The sequence below is a fragment of the Microtus oregoni genome, unplaced genomic scaffold, assembly GCF_018167655.1.
Source record: "Microtus oregoni isolate MIOR12 unplaced genomic scaffold, Mior012 000026F_ref0000081, whole genome shotgun sequence".
Taxonomy (NCBI): Eukaryota; Metazoa; Chordata; class Mammalia; order Rodentia; family Cricetidae; genus Microtus; species Microtus oregoni.
In genome coordinates, this window is record NW_024543085.1 from 7,870,506 (window position 1) to 7,891,424 (window position 20,919).

The window sequence follows — 20,919 nt, forward strand, 5'->3', positions numbered from 1 at the left end:
TTAGACAATGTATATCTACAGGTTTTATAGTTAGTCAGCTAATAGATGTTAATAGTGTTTATGAAGAGAATTAGGTGGACTATAGAACACTTTTATAAGCAAGTGCTGTAGGTCTTCCTGCCATCTTGAAAGCTTTCATGATTGCTTCATTGTGGCACTGTGAGTTGAAATAAAATTTGCGTTTGCTAAGAAGTCTCTTGTTGGCATTCCCTTGCAGTAAGAAAATAACTAATAAAAGTTTTTTTTCTTGCTATTAGAACTTACTATTTTGTATTTTGAAAAGTAGAGGTACCGAGTTTATATAAAATGTAGACTTCCTTTTTTAATGAGTCAAAATTTCTCTCCTGAAGCTTTTATAATGAGAGATCCTGTGGAGTCAGGCAGGAAAAACTACCAGTTTCATAGTCATAGCATGTCTACCATGTGAAAAGTAGATTAGAGTTTACCATTTGGAACTAACTGCTTTTTATAGAGGAAAAAATCAGTTTATGAGGTCATTTAATCAAGCCAATTTAAAGTACATACTCCCCATTGTCCTTGAAAATGTTTGAGTGGTCTGTAAATAAACAAAGCAGATAATTTGTAGGTATGCTTTCATATTCCTCTTTAGAATTAAAGTAGGTGAAGATATAGTACAAACGGGCAATGGTTCTGTTTATGTAAAATCACAGTCATTGTCATTCCGGTTACTCCTCTTTAAGCCACCTGATGCCTGACAATTGCTGCTTATTATAATTGCTGACAAAAGACTGTCATATGGGTTTCCATAGGGCTCAGGCTAGCCCTGTCTTCCCATTGCATATAAGGAGAGTATGAGGAGGATGGGGTGGGGAGATGACAGGGCACATTGTAGACTGCATAACTCACATTCTTGAATCTCATTAACTGGAAGTAAGGAATACCCAGTGTGAGTCAACTAATCAGACAACCTTTTTAAAATAGAATGATAGATTATCCTGAAAGGAAAATTTAAACTTTCTGTGAAACAACTATGCAAAGACATTAAATCAGAATGGGTGGTCATGGTAGTAATGGGCTCATTAGAACGAATAAAATCTCTTCTCTCGTTTGGAGACATAGACTCAACATTCTGAAATCCTCAGAACTGAGATGCTTGAGAAGTGGGCGAGATGGAAGAAAATATGGATCCTAGGCACTGGGGATGCACATTCACAGACTCAGAAATTTACTTACTGTTATGCAGAAATTTCCTCCAAGATAAAACTTCCACCTTGGAGGAAAGCTTGCTATCAAGTAGGGTGTTAAAGGGGAGATGAAACAATAGTATGTTAAAGGGGAGGTGACATAAAACGTATCCTATAGGGAATCTCATTAAGCTCAGAAAGTAATTCAACAGCTTCAGGAAGTTCCCTATACTGACCAGATTCACTAGGCCAATTCATCCCTAAGTGTAGCTGTGAGAACTAGGGAAAGACATCCTAAAAAAGATGAGCAGCTTAGAAGAAGCACAGACCAGGAGCTACCTAGGAGACACAGAGCTATGAAGAAGAAACAGAGACCAGCTAAACTGTCTAAAAAGGACAAAGAGCAGAAGATTTAAGAGGCAGAGACCAACTGCAATGCTTTCAAAAGACAAAAGTAACCTGCTGAGCCCCCTGTGAGTTATGTATCCATGCATGGAGTCCCAGGGCTCAACTTTCTCAAATCCTCTCCCATGCTAGTTTGTATGATGCATGTACATCTGAGACATTTCTGCAACTTCAGGTAGTCTCTTATCCACAGTGCTGGAAGTAAATCCAAACATACTCATTTACTCATCAAGGTAGCCTTTGGTGGTATTCAAAAATATCATCACAAAATACTTGCACAGTGTGGAATGGGCTTTATCATAAGGATAAGTCTGTATCATTGTAACACAATAGTTAAAATGATCAGTCATGTTGCCAAATTGTTTTTAAATAAAGAAAAACTAATTATAAAACTCTAAAGTCCAAATACCCAATGAACTAGTGTGAAATATTACTATGACTCAGACAATTGTTTTAATTCTTCATAATCCTCTCAAAGGAACAAATAAAATAGAATTTCTAAAAAGAAAAAGACTGTATATGCTAATGCACGCATGTAGAGAATAATAATTATATTATAATTATAATAAAATATTAGAAAGAGGAGAACTATAACTGGCACAGAGTTTTTTGATTTATAATTCATTCTCTATAGCCCTGAGAACATATTTTTTTAAGCTGCATGATCTTAAAGAATGCAGATCCCACAGTCTTCATATGACCCTTGGTTAATCATGACTATAAATGTATTTTCAGAGTGATCTTATTTGAGTACTGTTAGTTTAGAATTTGTGCATGATGATGAATATTGATAATAAAATATCTATTATATGTGATCTTACACTAAAACATCTCAGAAATAAATAATTAATAAAAGTTCAAAATGTTATATTGATTTTGATCATGAGCAAAGAAGAGAATAATTTTTTTTTTACTCTTTAGCATAATAGGCTGCCCCTTAATGATTGCATTAAGGAACATATACAATAAAAGTCATATAACAAGTATTTTATGGTTTATTAAATGTAAGCCATATACATATTCCAGTGTATGTGTTAATGCTGCATTTCTTAGATATATCAACAACACAGTTGGTGTGGTGTTTCTAGTGATGTATACATCTTAAAACTCACTGGAACAAAGTACAACATTGGTTGTAACTAGATGGCTCTACCAGCCTCAGACAGACCTACAGAATCATGTTGAAGTTTATTTTTGAAAGTCAAATAAAATACAACAAAAACATACTTTAAAATAGCCTAGATAAAGAAAACATAAAATTAACTTACTAGTATCATATATTATGTTAGATATATAAGAGTAGTTATTGATTAGTGTATTTCCTCTTAACTGCATAATTTTTTATTTTGTTTATAATATCTAGAGGAGTGATTATTTGACAAAAATAACAAGTCTAAATGGGTGTCATTTTAAAATTGTAAACAAAATTAGTAAAAAAGCTTATAATTTTCAGTGCTTCTAGAACTGGACATTTTATTATTCGAGTAGTAGAAATATTTGAGGTAAGGAAAAAAAGTCATTTGGAATATTTGAAGATTGGCAAGAAAACAGCAAATTGTATTTCATTGGTTCCATTCATTTTCACTATTTTCTTTTTATAAAAAAACTACCCAAAAGGATTACTTGAATTTTTTTAGGCAAAAGGCAAACACCACAATTTTACAACTTTCTTTGGCACTCTGGAGTCCCCAGAGAAATCATCTAGGTAGATATCTGGAGGTAGAGGGCATTGCCTGCATGTAGAAGTGACTCATAATAACAATGAATCAAGAGTTACTGATGATTTATCTGAAGCCAGGTAAGAACTACTAGGAGCATGGAAAACCCCTGGAGACTTCAGACCCAAAGCTATTGTAACAACACTGTAGGGTTTGCCCTCTATGAAGAGTCATGGATCGGCTCAGACCCCCATTTCTCTCTTTCTCTCTCTCTCTCACTCTCTCTCTCTCTCTCTCTCTCTCTCTCTCTCTCTCTCTCTCTCTCCAGGATAACAGTGATATCTATAGATGGAAAGACCATAATATGACCAGGGCTCTAGTGAGAGGAACACACACATACAACCAAAACCTTTGCCCTAGAGAAGGAATATGTGCAGATCTCAGACGCACAGATGTCTGTGAAAGTCATATTTGCCATGTAGGGGGAAGTACCCCTATGAAACATAAAAAGAATTTTGGAGAGCTCTTTCCCACACCAGGCACTTATAAAAAATAATCTAGCATAAATAAGATCATGTACTGTTAAGAGAACTTTAAGAAAAGACTGTCTGAGTTACATGGAATTTCTGTAACTAAATTAAAAACTTAAACAACTGGAAGAAGACATTTAAAAACACGGTACTCTCTAATCTACCATGAGAAGCATCTCATAGATTCTCAAGTCTCTTTTCAGTGAAGGTGAAAATAATGCAAAGCAAATATAAACTCAAAATAAATCTGGAGAATGTTAATAAACAATTTATCAAACAAACAAATCCTCCAAAGCTTTGGAAAAGTGCACCAGCAAGGCGATGGTGGTACACGTCTTTAATCCCAGCACTCGGGAGGCAGAGTCAGGCAGATCTCTGTGAGTTCGAGACCAGCCTGGTCTACAAGAGCTAGTTCCAGGACAGGACAGGATCCAAAGCCACAGAGAAACCCTGTCTCAAAAAACCAAAAAAAAAAATAGAAAATTGCACCAGTCTCTATATAAATTACCTCTCACTAACCATTCTAACCCAAATCATCTTTTAAAGACAATAAAATCCATATACAAATGAAAAGCCACATAAAAACCAACATAATCACAAAATAAATAGTAATTTGAAGAATACCATCAAATTCATTCAAAGCTAACTATAGATATGTCCAAGACTCTAATAGACATTGAAAGGACAGATGAGTTTAGGAAGGTAGTTTTAGCAGAAACTATCACAAAAAGATAAATGGAAACACTTGAAAAGCTTAAGGACACAGATGAATAATATATGTTCATCCATCCACAGAAAGTGGGAAAATATAACAGGTCTGACAGAAATTAAAATATTTTAATAATACCCTCACTCTCAAAATGAACATCCATCTATTGTAATAATAGACTCCAAAGAAATGAGAATTCTGTAGGTATCATAAGCTAAGAGAAGGAATAAGACACCAGTCAAAGGGACAACTTGTCTCATGGGGAGATATTTCCCATGTTCCTGGGGCTTCTTACTTTTCTTACTTCTGCGTATTATATTATCCATGTCCAGCTGGCTGGTGTCTTGCCCCAGGCAAGTCACTCTTTCTCTCGTCCTTTTTCTATTGTCCTTCTTTTTGTCCTCTTTCTGGGATCTAAATCTCTTCTCCTATTTATCCTCTCTGCCTGCCAGCCCAGCCTATCTCTCTCCTGTCTGGCTATTGGGTGTTCTGTCTTTAATTAGACCAATCAGGTGCCTTAAGTAGGCAAGGTGAAACACATACAACATATCTTTTTTAATTAAATTTTTCATTTATTTTACATACTAACCAGTTTCCCTTCCCTCCCTTCCTTTGGTTCCTTTTTCCACTTCCCTTTTCCCCACCCCACTCCCACGTTTATTGCTTTTCTGTCTCCATTCTGAAAGGGACAGACCTTCCATAGGCTTCAACAAAACATGGCACATCAAGTTGAAGAGGACTGAGTTCCTCCCCCTGCATCAAGGTTGGGCAAGGCAACACAGCATGGGGAATAGGTTTACAAAAGCCAGCTCAAGCTCCAGGGATAGGTCATGATCCCACAACTAGAAGTCCTACAAACAGATCAGGCTACTCAGCTGTCACACATACACATGTAGAGGGCCTAGGTTAGTTCTACGCAGGCTCCCCAACTGTTGGTTCAGAGTCAGTGAGTTCACAGAAGCTCAGGTCAGCTGTCTGATGTGGTTTAAATGTATAATATCCCCATACAGGTAAATGTTTGAATACTTAGTCCCTAACTGGCAGTAGATGTTTGGGAACATTGTCTACCTTTTAGGAGGGGAGAGAGTCCCTGAAGGAAGTGGGTTACTGGTGTGTGCTTTTAGGTTTTATATCCTGCTTTGTCCAGCTTCCTGACACCATGTGTTCACTGCATGCTTCTGTCTTTCTTGCTGTTATAGACTGTATCCCACAGCAACTACTATCTGAAGTAAACATATTTTTCTCTTAGCTTGACTGCTGAAAGAGTAACTAAGACATTTCCATACATGCGTATAGTTACTGGTGGCAGCAACAGTAAAGATGCATTTCATAGCTCTCCATAGCAGAAATGATAATATTAAAGACTGAGATATTATAAGTTTTAAGGAAATAGAATAGGAAACCATAAAGTCAATACAATCTATTAGAAAAAGGTCAATCTAATAGAATTGACGACGGTGAGAATGACAAAAAAAAAATCCTTAATTTTGTAAAACATGTAATATCTGCAATGTATGATTTTAAACAAATGCAGTTAATAAGCAATTTTTATAGCCTGTACTGGAACATCTAAACAAAAAAATTATCTGATAACTAACTCTTTTACTAGAAAACTGGCATAAGATCTTGGTCTGAGTAATATTCTGAAGTTAGTAAAAAAAAAAAGACTACTTGGAAATTAACAAAACAACAAAAGTAAAAGCTTGAGTTTTGTTTTACTTTATATATAAAGCATGAAAAGTATACTAAAAATAAATTTTGATTGAGATCAAAATACTGTAGTAAACTGTTTCATCATTTTTATTAAGGATAGAATATTTAGTTAATTCATATATTATATAAAAACTCCCATAATGAAGATGTATTTATAGGCATACATACTTGTATACATATACACACATGGTTATGTTTACATACATACATATTTGCCTATGTTGAAAAGTTACTTTCTCTTATTATTTTGCTTTATTTATTTACATACTTATTACTTACTATGTGGGGTTGGTGATTGATTCCAGGGATTTGAGCTTCATGTTTATCTTTATACTGCTTGTTCAGGGAAGTTATTGAAATTCTCTTCTTGCAGTAGTGCCATGTTTAAAAGTTTATAAATATTTTATAAGTAAAAACTAATAAAAATATCACACAAAAAAATTCTTGCAGGAGAATAATAAGGACAGATTTCATTTACTCAAGTTGACCTGAAAGTAAATAGAAGTGAAAAAAAGAAAAAAATCATGTAAAAATTATTATTGTAAGTAGATAGTAAACATTAGCCTTGGGCTGTCAATATTCAAAAGAGCAAGGTTGAATTCTAAAAATTGGAGTTTTTGTAATAGCTCTAATGGTCTACTTGGAGTTGCTTGTACTTCCCAAGAAACTCTTACCTCTTTGTTAATGTAGATATTAGCTCCTATTAATCTACTGTATTCATTTATTAAATAATATGATACAATATTGTATCCTGTGAAGAATGATGTAGAGAAAAGGGAAACATGCTAGTAATTCCTAGAATGTCACATTTCATAACATCACAACTAAAATGTCTGCCTCTGAAGGAGTAGAAAAAAGCATCTTCAGTCAGGTGTTTGCTGCTGTTTTGAGTATTCACTACCAGAGAATTCTCCAGGGTCCTTTGAAAAGTTGTCAATTGAGTTGTTCCTTTGCTAGGGTGACAATCATGTAATTTGTTCCTGTCCCTCTCTAGCCCTCCTTTCCCTAAAATCTTCAACATCAGTACTCATTTAGACCTACTTTACTTTATTTAATCTGTGATCATTTATTTTGCTTTAAAATAACAAGTGACCACTGCAATTGGTAAAACTTGATGAATTCGTCAAGTTACAGAAAAACATCATCCATCTATGATTTTATTTAGTGATAATTTTGATAATACAGGTAAATATTAAGTTGAGAATATAAATATGTAGCTGTGGATATTTTCTTCATTATATGTATCTAGGACAACAAAAATTATTAAGGAGAAGTAACTTTTTTAACTAGGTGGATTTGGAAAATTATTCTGTGCCCCATTGTTTGTCAGGCTCTATTAAGAGATGAAAAATAAAATAGGACCCAAGCAACAACAAAACTGAAAGGGAAAAAGTATAATAATAGATTAGTGTTTTGTGAAAGTAGGTTATAGGTTTTTTATTAATATCAAAGCTGCAGTTCAAAGTAAGTGGGCACAATTTACAGTAATAATTTACCATAATTATGTATAAATAGAAAACTTTGCCATCTCCAATAGTCTCAGAGTAGAAAATATTAAAGTCACAATTTAACAGAAAGCACACTTCAAAATAGAGCCACGTTGCCACTGTGACTTACTAGTACTAAATGAGATTCAATCAAATGGCTGTTCTGCCACAAAGAATGGCGACTTCACCTCAAACCCCCTGGAATACAAGAATGCTATGGTTGGAACGGAGTTGTTGTCAGAGATGATAGATAGAAGCTCCGTTCTCAGTCCAGCTCTCCCGGTAATTCTGCAGTTCTCCCAGAGTTAGAAGCAAACTGGACCTCAGATTAGCAAAGAGCAGATTTGAATTTGAACATAAATTCTGAAAATACATGAGGTATTTTAAGCTTCAGATTTCATAAAAATGAGGTGACAACAATAATTAGTATCTGATATATTATATTGATACTGTATTGTATATAATATATTGATATTATATTGTAAATAGTAACACTTAAGTTACTATTTACAAAGTAGCAGATAGACAAGTCAGTCTAGATATGAAGTACAATATATGAGCCATAGTAAATAAAATTGTACCATAGATACTATAGTTGTGATTCTGGCCAAGTAAGTAGATTTGAACTTTCCACAGCCCAAAAACAGAATGAAAAAATAAATCCTGATAAACCATGATAAGATACTATTAATGCTTCATACTAGTAACTACTTTACCCAGTTATATCTGTTCTATGAATTCATTTTGGTTATGCTAAGTCTTTATCATAGAATTCAGTAAATACATTAGTTAATAGAAGTAGGACATGGAAAATTTATTTGTAAAATAAATAGTATAGCTTGTCCATTCACAGTCATATACTTTTAAGGCCGTTTATAATGTAAAGTATCTATAATATTCACTATGAATCACTTTGACTATATGCTTTCTTCGTAGATCCATAAGAGAAAAGCAAATATTTCAGAAGCTGACTTTTAGAAATTTTTAAGTAGCTGGGTTTTGTGAACCACTCAAAAGTGTTAAATTTCAATGAAGGCAAAGAGTTCTGTTCTGTTTAACCTGATTTTCTCCTGTGGTCACAAGTCTTCTCCAATACTGAACTATGGATCCTGTAGAGAGAATCTTGACATGCTTATTGACATCTCATTCTGATTAATTTAATAGTTGGATGAACACCAGCTAGAAATCAATGGATATTTCCTCTTCTGTGTTTCAAACAGCTCCCATCTCTAAGTGTTAACTATGGGAATAAATAACATCAGGACATGAATACAAATATTATGAGACGTGTGCTCTTATTTAAAGCAGAAAAGATTTGGCTTCTTGTTGAAAATTATTCATACCTGGCTAGCAATTTTAGTTGGATAACAGTCTGATGAAAATCTTAACACATAATGAGGAAAACTAGCTATTATTGCATTTATGGGTATTGGAGTTTCATAAGCAAAAGTCACCAGTGCTTACTCACTCCAGTATATGCTTGGGTATGTTCTCCTTCCAAAAGTACAACACCTGCTATAAACTAAACACGCAAGAGTAGTCTTCCAGAGTACATGCAGAATAAAAATAAAAAGCATATTTCTTCATTAACTAAAATTTTACATTTTCTAAAAAGAAAATGAGAAAAACACAATGCTTTTCTAAATGTTATTTAATAATTATCATACAAATGCAAATAAATATCATGATGAAAATAAGGTCGTTCTTTTCCTTTTATTGTAACTATATTTTTTTCTTAAGTAATATATACAGATTATGGTTTCTCCTCCATTCTCTCCTCCCAGTTCTCTCTATGTACTCTCTCATCCAGGTCTGTACCCTTTATGTTTCTATTTGAAAAAAGCCAAATAAACAAAAAGAAGCAGACTTCTAAGAGATAATAATGAAATATAATAAAATAAAACAAAACACCTAAGAATAGGACAAAACAAAGAGAAGGAAATGAGCCCCTCTCCAATGACAAGAGAAACAGCTACACAGAGAGAGACAGACACACTCATTTTCATACAAACCAATCCTATAAAAACACTAAAATTGGAAGCTACAACATATATGCAAGAGTTTATGGTTAAAAGTAAAGAAATACATTTAAAACTATATATAAAATAAATAATAAAAATAACAGAGACAGGCCCTGATGTGACATTAAGAGACAAGAAACAGCCAAAGGTATCACTGAATATCTATTGGCCATCTACTGCTTGAATGCAGTCTACTCATATGTGTAGTTTGTTCCCCAGTGATATTCTCCTGGAGAAACTAAATTTTCATTTGTAAGAGGTTATCAGATGGAGTTTGCTACTATATTAGGGATGGATGTATGTGTCCACTTTTTTCAGTTCAAATCATCCCATCTGGCGCAGACCAATACAGTGTATGCTGCTTGAGTCTCTGAAAAGGTATAAACACTTTGATCAAGTTGATTCAAGGGCTTGTTTCTTGGTACCCTAGATCTACTCTGACTCTTATTATTTTTTCACCTCTTCTTCAACAATGGTCCGGGAGCCCTGAGGGGTAATACTTGATGAAGTCATTCCATTTAGGGCTGAGTGTTATAAAGTCTTACACTCTGCATATTGTTGTGACTTTGAGTCTCTGGATTTGTTTCCATCTGCTTCAAGATGAAGATTCTCTGATGGCTGAGCAAAACATTTATTTATGAGTATATCAGGATGTCATCAGGAGAAATTTGTGTGTGTGTGTGTGTGTGTGTGTGTGTGTATACATGTTAAAGAATAGTAATACTTTATTTACCCTAGGTTCCTGGACTTTCTAGATCACCTAAGTATATTGATCATGTGTTTCCTCTGGAGGAAGAAACTTGTATAATTTGTATAATCAGATATTTGTTGATTAGTATTACAAACTTTGTGCCACCATTGCACGAGCATATCTTGCAGGCAGAATACCACTGTTTATAGAAGTGCTTGTGGATTGGTTGATGTTTACATTTCTCTTTTAGTAGCCCACAGAGTAATTTCTTGTATCAAAGATGCTAGTGCAAAAGAGAAAAAGCTTTATATAGGCACCATCTTAATTTTCTCCATTTTCAATGAGTCATGTAGTGTTGTGTTCAGCAATGAGGCCTTGTCAGTTTGTGGTGATCAATCTATTGTCATGACAATAGCCTTGCTAGTTTGGGGGGTTCACATGTGTCTTAGTATTTATATTGCTGTGAAGAAACACCATTAAAACAGCTACTCCATTTAATTATTGCTGGATTATGGTTTCTGACATTTGTTCCATTATCATCATGGCAGAGATCATGGCAGTATGAAGGCAAACATGGTACTGGATAAGGAGCTAATCTTGATTTTCAGGCAGCAGGAGACTGTGGACCACACCGGGCATAACTTGAACATATAAGACCATAAAGCCCATCTCTGAAGTGATGCACTTCCTCCAACAAGGCCACACCTCCCAATAATGCCACTCCCAATGTACCGAGCTTGCAAGCATATGACTCTATGAGGGCCAATCCTATTCAATTCAAAACACCACTCCATGGGGTTCCTTTTGCCAACATCTCAATTAGATGCAACTCCATCCTAGTTCTGGAAGATTTATTTGGACTCATTTGGTGATAACTTATATTGAATCAGGGTGCTTTGATTCTTCAATTATTTGACAATTTAAAATATATCATATATATATATATGCGCATATGTCTACACACACACACACACAATGTGGGTGTGTGTGTATTTGTATTGGTAGGCATTGATGTTCAGAAGTTGCAGTCTATCCTGGCCTGACAGCTCTCTCCAAAACTTAACAACTTGAGAAACTCCCTCCCAAGCAAGACTTTCTGCTCTCTATCTGTACTATCTGGAGACTATCTCTGGGCCCAGAGAACTGACTTTCTGAAGGCTGTCTTGTAGTCTGCTGTTTCTGTCCCACCTGGTCTTACAGCCATTCAATCCCAAAGAAAGACTCAGAGGCTTATATTATTCATAAAATGCCTAACTTATTATTTCAGGCTTATTATAAACAAGCTCCTAAGACTTTAATTAACCCATAATTCTTACCTATGATTAGCCATGTGGTTTGGCCTTTTCTCAGTGAGTCATTGTCATCTTGCTTTCTCTGTATCTGACTGGTGACTGACTCTGCCTTTCCTCTTTCCAGAATTCTCTTAGTCTAATTGCCCTGCCTATACTTCCTGCCTTTATCCTTGCCAATCAGCATTTTATTAAACCAATACAAGTGAGAAATGTTTATAGTGTACAAGAGCATTCTCCCACAGTACTCTTTCTAAGTCTGGATACCTGATTTATCTCTAGTGTGATCCTTGGCACAGTTTGCTACTGGAAACCTTCCCCTTGTTGAACATAAGGTAACTAAGACTTGTACTAGTCTTTTGCTCTAGAACCCTACTGCCATATACATAACTTTATAATAAAGTGTGCTACTTAATGTAAATTAGGATTTGTCCCAAGGCCCCCCAATCGTGTATATTTATTATACTCTGAAATAAATTTTAGATTATTCACTGAATTCTTATCCCAAAGGGCTATCTCTACTGTGTTCATGGACTGTCCACATATCTCTGTCATTGGGTCATTGCTTCAGCTCCTTTGTCCTCATGGTCTGATGACCAGTGGGACCACAAAAATAAACAGAAGCTTAATATATATATATATATATATATATATATATATATATATATGTGTGTGTGTGTGTGTTATATGTATGATATATAATATATATTATATATAGCTGTTCTTTGAGTATTCATGATTGTTTTATCTGTCCTAGAGTTTTATGTTTGATATAAAGTTGAAATTGTCTTTCCAAGACGTGTGATGAATTGTGTGGGAATTTTGAAGGAGATTGCACTATATCTATAAATTGCTCTTGGTATAATGATTATTTTTACTATATTAATTCTGCCAACCCATGAGCATAGGAGATCTTTCCACATTCTCTTATCTTCTTCAATGTATTAAAGTTTTTACTACACATATCTTTAACTTGCTTTGTTAGAGTTACCCAAAACAAATTATATTATTTGAGGCTACTGTGATATTTGTTGTTTTCTTGTTTTCTTTCTCAGTCCACTTGTCATTTGAATATAGAAAGACTATTGATTTTTGTGATAATTTTGTATCCTACTACTTTGTTGACAGTCTTTATCTGCTGTGAGAGTTTTTTGTGCAATTTTTGTGGAATTAGGGTCACTTATGTCTGTTATATCATCTACAGAAGAGATACTTTGACTTCTTCTTTTTTCAATTTGTATCAGCTTGGATCTCTTGCAGTTTTCTTATTGCTCCAGCTAAGATTTCAAGTACCACATTGAATAGTCATGCAGATAATGAAAACCTTGTCTTGTTTCTTATTTTAGTTGAATTTCTGATTTTTTTTTTTACATTTAGGTTAATGTTGGCTACGGACTTGTTATAAACTACCTTTATTATGTCTAACATATCACTTGTATCACTAATCTCTCTAGGATTCATATCATAAAGAGTGTTGGATGTTGTCAAAGACCTTTTCTGTGTCTAAAGTAATAATCATATGATATTTTATTTCAATTTATTTATATGGTAGATTACATTTACTGATTTTCTTCTGTTGAACCATCACTGCAGCTTTGGGATGAAGCCTACTTGATCATGATTTGATGTGTTCTTCAACTTTATTTGCAATTATTTTATTGAGCATTTTTGAATATATGGTCATAATGAAAGTTAGTCTGTAACTCTTATTACTCTTATTAGTTGGGTTTTTATGTGTATCAGGCTAACCATTGCCTAAAAAAAAAATCGACAATGTTCTTTCTGTTTCTTTTTTTTGGATTTTTCGAGACAGGGTTTCTCCATAGCTTTTTGGTTCCTGTCCTGGAACTAGCTCTTGTAGACCAGGCTGGCCTCGAACTCACAGAGATCGGCCTGCCTCTGCCTCCTGAGTGCTGGGATTAAAGGTGTGCGCCACCTCCGCCCGGCTTTCTGTTTCTATTTTGTTTGAAAATTTGAGAAATTTACTTATTACCTATTCTTAGAAAGTATGAAAAAAATTACATGGTTTTAGAAAACCATCTGGACATAGACCTTTTTTTATTTTGGTCATGAGTCTTTTAATAATGATTTCTATTTCAGTGAGGTCTGTTAAATGGTTTGATTGATCTTGATTTAACTGTTCTAAATGAAATGTATTGAGAAAATTATCCATTGTCTAATTGGTTGAAATATAGGTTTTTAAAGTACATCTTTATTATTCCTTATATTTCCTTGATTCCTAAAGTTATGACTCCCTTTTAACTTTAATTTTGTTAATTGGATATATGTACTCTGCCTTTTGGTTAATTTAAATAATGGTTTCTCAATCGTCTTTATTTTTTTCAAAGACTACATTTTGTTTCATAGATCTCTTGTATTGTTCTGAGCTTGTTGTTTTGCTTTGTTAGTTTTTGTTTTATTGTGTTTTTTTTGTTCTTTGAGACAGGGTTTCTCTGTGTAGCCCTAGCTATCCTGGAATTCACTTTGTAGACCAGACTGTGCTCAAACTCACAAAGGTCGGGCTACTTCTGCCTCCCAAGTGTTGAGATTAAAGTTGTGCTCCACCACTGCTAGCTTTTGTTTAGTTAGTTGTAATAATTTCAGTACTTTTATTTTTTTTTTTAATTTCCACTCTGTTTGGGTGTGATTTATTTTTCTTATTCCCGAGTTTTCAAGTGTGTTGTTAAGTAACTAGTAAGAGATCTCTCCAAGTCTTTTTTAAATAGGCAGTTTTGCTATGAACTTGCCTCTCTGCTTTCATTGTGTAAATTTCACTTTGTGTATATTGTGCCTTCAATTTTTTTCTTTTCTTTTCTTTTTAAAAAAAGCAAAAAAAAACCTATCTTTTTTCATTTTAAATACCAATTCCAGTTCCTATTCCTTCCCCACCTCCCATTTTCTCCACCCCACCCACTATCTACTCCTCAGAGAAGATAAGGCACATTGATTTGGAGAGGGTCCAAGGCCCTCCCTACTATATCTAAAAGAAGCAAGATATCCATCCAAAGAGAATGGGTGCCCCAAAAGTCATTAGAAGCAGTAGGGACAAATCCTGGTGCCACTGCCAGTGGTCCCACAGTCAGCCCCAGGGACAGAACTGTTACCCACATTTAGAGGACCTAGTTTGGTCCAATGCGGTTTCTTTCCCATACTGGCTAGAGTTGGTGAGCTCCCATTAGCGTAGATAAACTGTTTCAGTGGGTGTCCCAATCATGGTCTTGACTGTCTTACTCATATTCTCATTCCACCCACTCTTCAGCTGGACTTTGAGGACTCAGCCAAGTGCTGCACTGAGGGTCTCTGCCTTTGTTTCCATCAGTTACTGGATAAAGGTTCTATGGTGATATTTAAGATATTCATCCATCTGACTACAGGGCAAGGCCAGTTCAGGAACACTCTTTACTATTGCTTAAGGTCTTATCTGGGGTTATCCTTGTGGATTCCTGTGAATTTCTCTAGTGTCAGGTTTCTTGTTAGCCCCATAATGACTCCCTCAATCAAAATATCCCTTTCCTTGCTCTCATCTTTGTCCTTTTTCCATCTCTACTATTTAGTTCCCTGAAGTTTGACTTCTTCCGTTCCAATTAGAGTCGCCTTGGTCTCCTTTTTTTTTTCTTTTATTGCTGTAGCTAGAACTTCAAGAACTATGTTGAATAGATATGGAGAAAGTAGACAGCCTTTCCTTGTTCCTGATTTTAGTGGAATAGCTTTGAGGTTCCCTCCATTTAATTTGATGCTGGCTGTTGGCTTGCTGCATATTTGTTTCATTTTGTTTAGATATGTTACTTGTACCCCTGAATTCTCCATGACCTCTGTTATGAAGGAGTGTTGAATTTTGTCAAAGGCTTTTTTTTTTTTTTATTTTTCGAGACAGGGTTTCTCCGTAGCTTTTTGATTCCTGTCCAGGAACTAGCTCTTCTAGACCAGGCTGGCCTCGAACTCACAGAGATCCACCTGCCTCTGCCTCCGAGTGCTGGGATTAAAGGTGTGCGCCACCACTGCCTGGCTTCAAAGGCTTTTTCAGCATCTAATAAGATGATCATATGATTTTTTCCTTGCAGTTTATTTATATTTTGGATTACATGATAGATTTTCATATGCTGAATCATCTCTGCATCTCTGGGATGAAACCAACTTGATCATGGTGGATGATTTTCTTTTTGATGTGTTCCTGGATTCAGTTTGCCAGTATTTTATTGAGTATTTTTGAATCTATGTTTCTTTTACCTATGTGAGTGCTCTTGTATTTGGGGCACAGATATTCAGGATTGAGACTTCATCTTGATAGATTGCTCCTGTTATGAGGAAAAAGTGCCCTTCTTTATCTCTTCTGATGGATTTTAGTTTGAAGTATATTTTGTAAGATATTAGGATATCTACATCTGCTTGTTTCTTAGGTCTGTTTGACTAAAAAATCCTTTCCCATCTCTTTACTTTGATGTAAAGTTTGTCTTTGAGGTTAAGATGTGTTTCTTGCAGAGCAGAAGGCTGGATCCTGCTTTCTTTTTCATTAAGAGTCTTTTTATAGGTAAATTGAGTCCATTGATATTAAGAGATATTATTGATCATTGATTGTTAATTCCAGTTATTTTTCAGTGGTAGTTTTTTTGTGTTTTCCTTCTTTGGGGTTTGCTGGTATGAGGTTATCTATTGTCTATGTTATTATGGGTGCAGTTAGGTTCTTCAGGTTGAAGTTATCCTCTAGTACTTTCTGTAGGGCTATATTTGTGCATAGGTATTGTTTAGATCTGGTTTTGTCAAGTAATATCTAGCATTCTCCATCGATGATTACTGAAAGCTTTTCTGGCTATAGTAGTCTGGACTTGTACATCTGTAAAGAACCTCTAGCTTTCATGGTTTTCACAGAGAAGTCAACTATAATTCTAATAGCTCTATATATATTACTTGACCATTTTCCTTTGTAGTCTTAATACTGTTTCTTTATTCTTTATGTTTTACGTTTTGGTTATTATATAGTATGGGGAATCTTTTTTTTTTTTGTTCCAGTCTATTTGGTTCTCTGTAAGCTTTTGTACCCTTCACGAGATATCCTTCTTTAGGTTGGGAAAGTTTTTTTCTATGATTTTCTTGAATATCTTTTCTGAGCCTTTGAGCTGGTATTCTTCTTCTTTTAGCCTTATTATTCTAAGGTTTGTTCTTTACATGGTATTCTTGATTTCCTGGAAGTTTTGTGTTAAGAACTTGTTGGATTTAATGCTTTCTTTGGCCAAGAAGTCTATTTCCTCTACAGTATCTTCAACACCTGAGATTTTCTCTGTAGTATATAAGGGGCGGGCTGCATTCCTGCCGCACGGCCACCTGGCTAGATTATGCTCAAAATAACAGCACACAAATTGTATTCTTTTAAACACTGCTTGTCCCATTAGCTCTAGTCTCTTACTGGCTAACTCTCACATCTTGATTAACCCATTTCTAATAATGTGGGTAGCACCACAAGGTAGTGGCTTACTGGAAGATCTTAACCTGCATTCATCTCGGAGAGGAGAGTTATGTCGTTTGCCTGGAGAGGAGGGGCATGGCATCTGGCTCACTGCCTTCTTCCTCCCAGAATTCTGTTCTGTCTACTCTGCCTATCTAAGCTACTGTCCTATCAAAGGCCAAGCAGTTTCTTTATTAATTAACCAATGAAAGCAACAGATGGATAGTAGACCCACCTATATCATTTCTCTTCTATTTCCTGTATTCTTTTGGTTATGCTTGCCTCCATATTTCCTGTTCATTTTCCCAGATTTTCCATATCTAAGATTCCCTCAGCTTGTCTTTTCTTTATTGCCTCTATTTTAGTCTTCAAGTCTTGAACTGTTCCAACTCTTTGCTTCACCTGTTTGACTATTTTCTCTTAGTTTTCTTGAGTCTCTTTAAGAGATTTATTGAGTTCTTCCAAATTTTTGTTTGTCTTTTTCTCCATTTCTTTCAGGGAAACTTTTCATTTCCTCTTTAAATGTCTCCATCATCCTCATGAAATTATGTTGAAATCATTTTCTTTTGTTTCTTCTATGTTAAGATGATTGAGTTTTCCTGTTGTATAACCACTGGGATCTGGTGTGTCCATTTGCTCTTTAGATTGTTGAACAAATTCTTGCATGGGTGTCTACCTATCCCTTCCTCCAATTAGTGCCAGCAGTGTCTACATCTTGGTTCCTGCAGTGACTGTCTATATCTTTGGGAACTGTTCTTAGTTTTTCTGTACTGTTTTGTACTGTTACTCTCCATGTCTCAGGGAGTCGTTGAGGTCTCACTTGGCCCAGTGTCTTGGACCACTCTCTTAGTCCACTTTATTGGTTTGCTATCCTTGTCCTTTTTATGAATTTGCACCCTGTATTTCTGAGTTCCTCTAAGGTTTCCGGGTACAGGAGAGTTTGGAGAAAAAGTGAGAGTTGTAGCTTACAGGGTTTAATCAATGAGAAGGGGATGTTATATTAGCCTACCTAGAGGAAACTTGCCTGTTGGTTGGCTAGAGAAGCTTCAAAAGATAGATCTTAAGTAGGCATATTTTTATTTTCTGTCCAGTTGAAGTTGCTATTAGCTTGGCAAAGAACAGGCATGGGGGAGAAACAAAAAACCCCTCAGTGGAACTTTCAGATGAAAAGTTTCTGAACCCCAATAAGCCTCTCTGCTGACATAATAATCTGAATCAGACCAAATCATACCAAATTAGAAAAAGTCCAGGTTTAATGGATACAAACCCTCTTGAATGGCTTTCCAGCCCACCAGAGAGGAAATGGAAAAGGAAGACTGTAAAACAACCATATCTTCATTTTCATTCAACTCTGGAAAGTCTTTCATTTCTTTCCTAATTTCTTCTTTGACCCATTTAATTCAGTAGTGAGTTATTTAATTTCCATGGGTTTGTAAGTTTTCTTTTCTTAGGGTTTTCAGTGATATTCAGCTTCAATCTATGGTGGTCATAAACATGCAGGGTATTCATTATTTTTGTTTGTGTTAAGACCTGCTTTCTGTAGATTATGTTGTCAATTTTGGACAAACTTCCATGAAATACTGAAAAGAGGTGTGTTCTTTTGGTTCAAGTCAAAAGTACTATAAATATCTGAATGATACATTTGGTTTATAACCTCAGTTATCTTAGGTATCTTTGTTTAATTTTAGTCTAGATGACTTATCTATTGTTGACATTAATTTATTGATATCTCCCAATATTGGTGTGTGTGGATCCATTATGTGGTTTAAACTGAAGTAGTGTTTCTTTTATTAACTTGGTTGTCCTTGTGTTTTGTTCATAGTTGTTAAGAATTGCATGGCCCTTTTGAGTGGATTTTTCCTTTAATAAGGACATATTGTCATATTTAAATGTATTCATCCCTATAATGTTTTACCATCTTATCCCTAATTATATATATGATATTTAAATTATTCATTAAAAATCAGTGTTGTTAACATAAGTTTAGTGAGAAAATGTAAATATGATAGGCTATAAGATATTAAATTATACAATAGTACTCAAATTCTTAAATACTATAAGAAAAGGATTTTCAGTTTATATATTTGAATATAAAATTCCAAATCACACATGAAGATAGAAACACTTTGTGGGCCTGTAACTTATTTTCAATACATCTGAGAGAATAAAATGTTTCATTGTTGATCATGGACCATTGGAGTGTAAGAGAGTTTATGTAGTTATCTCATAGCATACAAACAAAACATGAATGAAAGAATAAGATTAAGGGAGTGAAGAAAGGAAAAAAAGAAATAGAAAGGAAGAGATGAAAACTATCAATACTTGACTTTATTATGAGTATGCACATGATATTACAGTATGGGAGAGTAAAAATGATTATTTATAAGGGGAAATCAACATTTTCTTATGAGAACAATGAAATTTTTGAAATATTTAACACCAATTATCTAATTTAAGGGATTTTTATTCTAAAAGATAATTAAATATATGATTTGTCAAAAACATTATTACTTGGCTGAAATTGAATGACAAATCTGGATCTTAGAAGAGAAAAATGTGGAAAACCTTTCTAAGCTATCAAAAAGTGCATAGCTCTCAAAGGAACTTAGAGGACAATTTACAATGGTTTAGTATGCCAGTCCTGGGTCCTTTGATTTGTTTGTTTGTTCTCAGTTTCACCCAACTAGACATACTTGAGAATGTACCACAACTGAGTAAATGACTCTATAAGACAGGCCTAAAAGAAATCCGTGGAATATTTTCCTAACTATTAATTCATGTTAGAGGCCCCTTTGAGCAAGCCACGAAGCTCTTCAGTATCTGCCATGAGGTTTTTACTGTGAGTTCCTGTGCTGACCTCATTTGATGATGAACTGTGATGTGGAACCTTTAGCTGAAAATATCCTTTTCTGACCCTTGCTGGTTTGGGACATGGTAGTTTGGTTTAATAATAGAAACTCTGAGATGAATGCCTAGTGTCTCAGCTATGAAACCCAACATAGCAAAGTAGATATGATTGTGCATCCCATTACTCCCAGGAATTCAGAAGATAAAAACTGGAGAACCAGACTTCCCTTTGCTACAATACAAATTTAGAACCAGCCTGGATTACAAGAAATAATGCCCCAAAACAAAACCACAAATGATGATGCTTATTAATTTCATCATATAAAACATATATCAAGATTTTATATAATAATGCTAAATGGAATAAAATTGTTAATTATTTGTAGATAATTATAAAGAAATATTTTAAATAAATGGGTTAATATTTTAAGACTTTATCCTACATTGCCTATAAATTATAAATTGGAAGAACTAAGTAGTAGTTTGAGAAAACTTTAAATATCCAAAGAAGTCCTTAATTAGAATGTCAAGATTTACATTCTGTCAGGAATTTATACATCTTGGGACCCATTATCAATAGATGCTAATATCTCAAAACAGAAATACCACCTATGAAGTATTTTCTTCAACATATATAACTGAAGGAAATAAAAAGTCAAATCATGAAAATGCACAAGGCAAAATTCTGATTATGTAAAATACTAGAACAAATAATCTGACTGATTAACATGACTAATTCTAAGGAAAAAGAAAGAAACACAGGTAGAACCTATAAGTAAAATGTCCAAAGAGTAGTATGGGTAATACGGTGTTTTTTTTTTAATTGATTTTTATTGAACTCTACATTTTTCTCTGCTCTCCTCCTTGCCACTCCCCTCTCCCCTTCAACCCTCCCACAAGGTCCCCATGTTCCCAATTTGCTCAAGAGATCTTGTCTTTTTTTATTTTCTACTTCCCATGTAGATTAAATCTATGTAAGTTTCT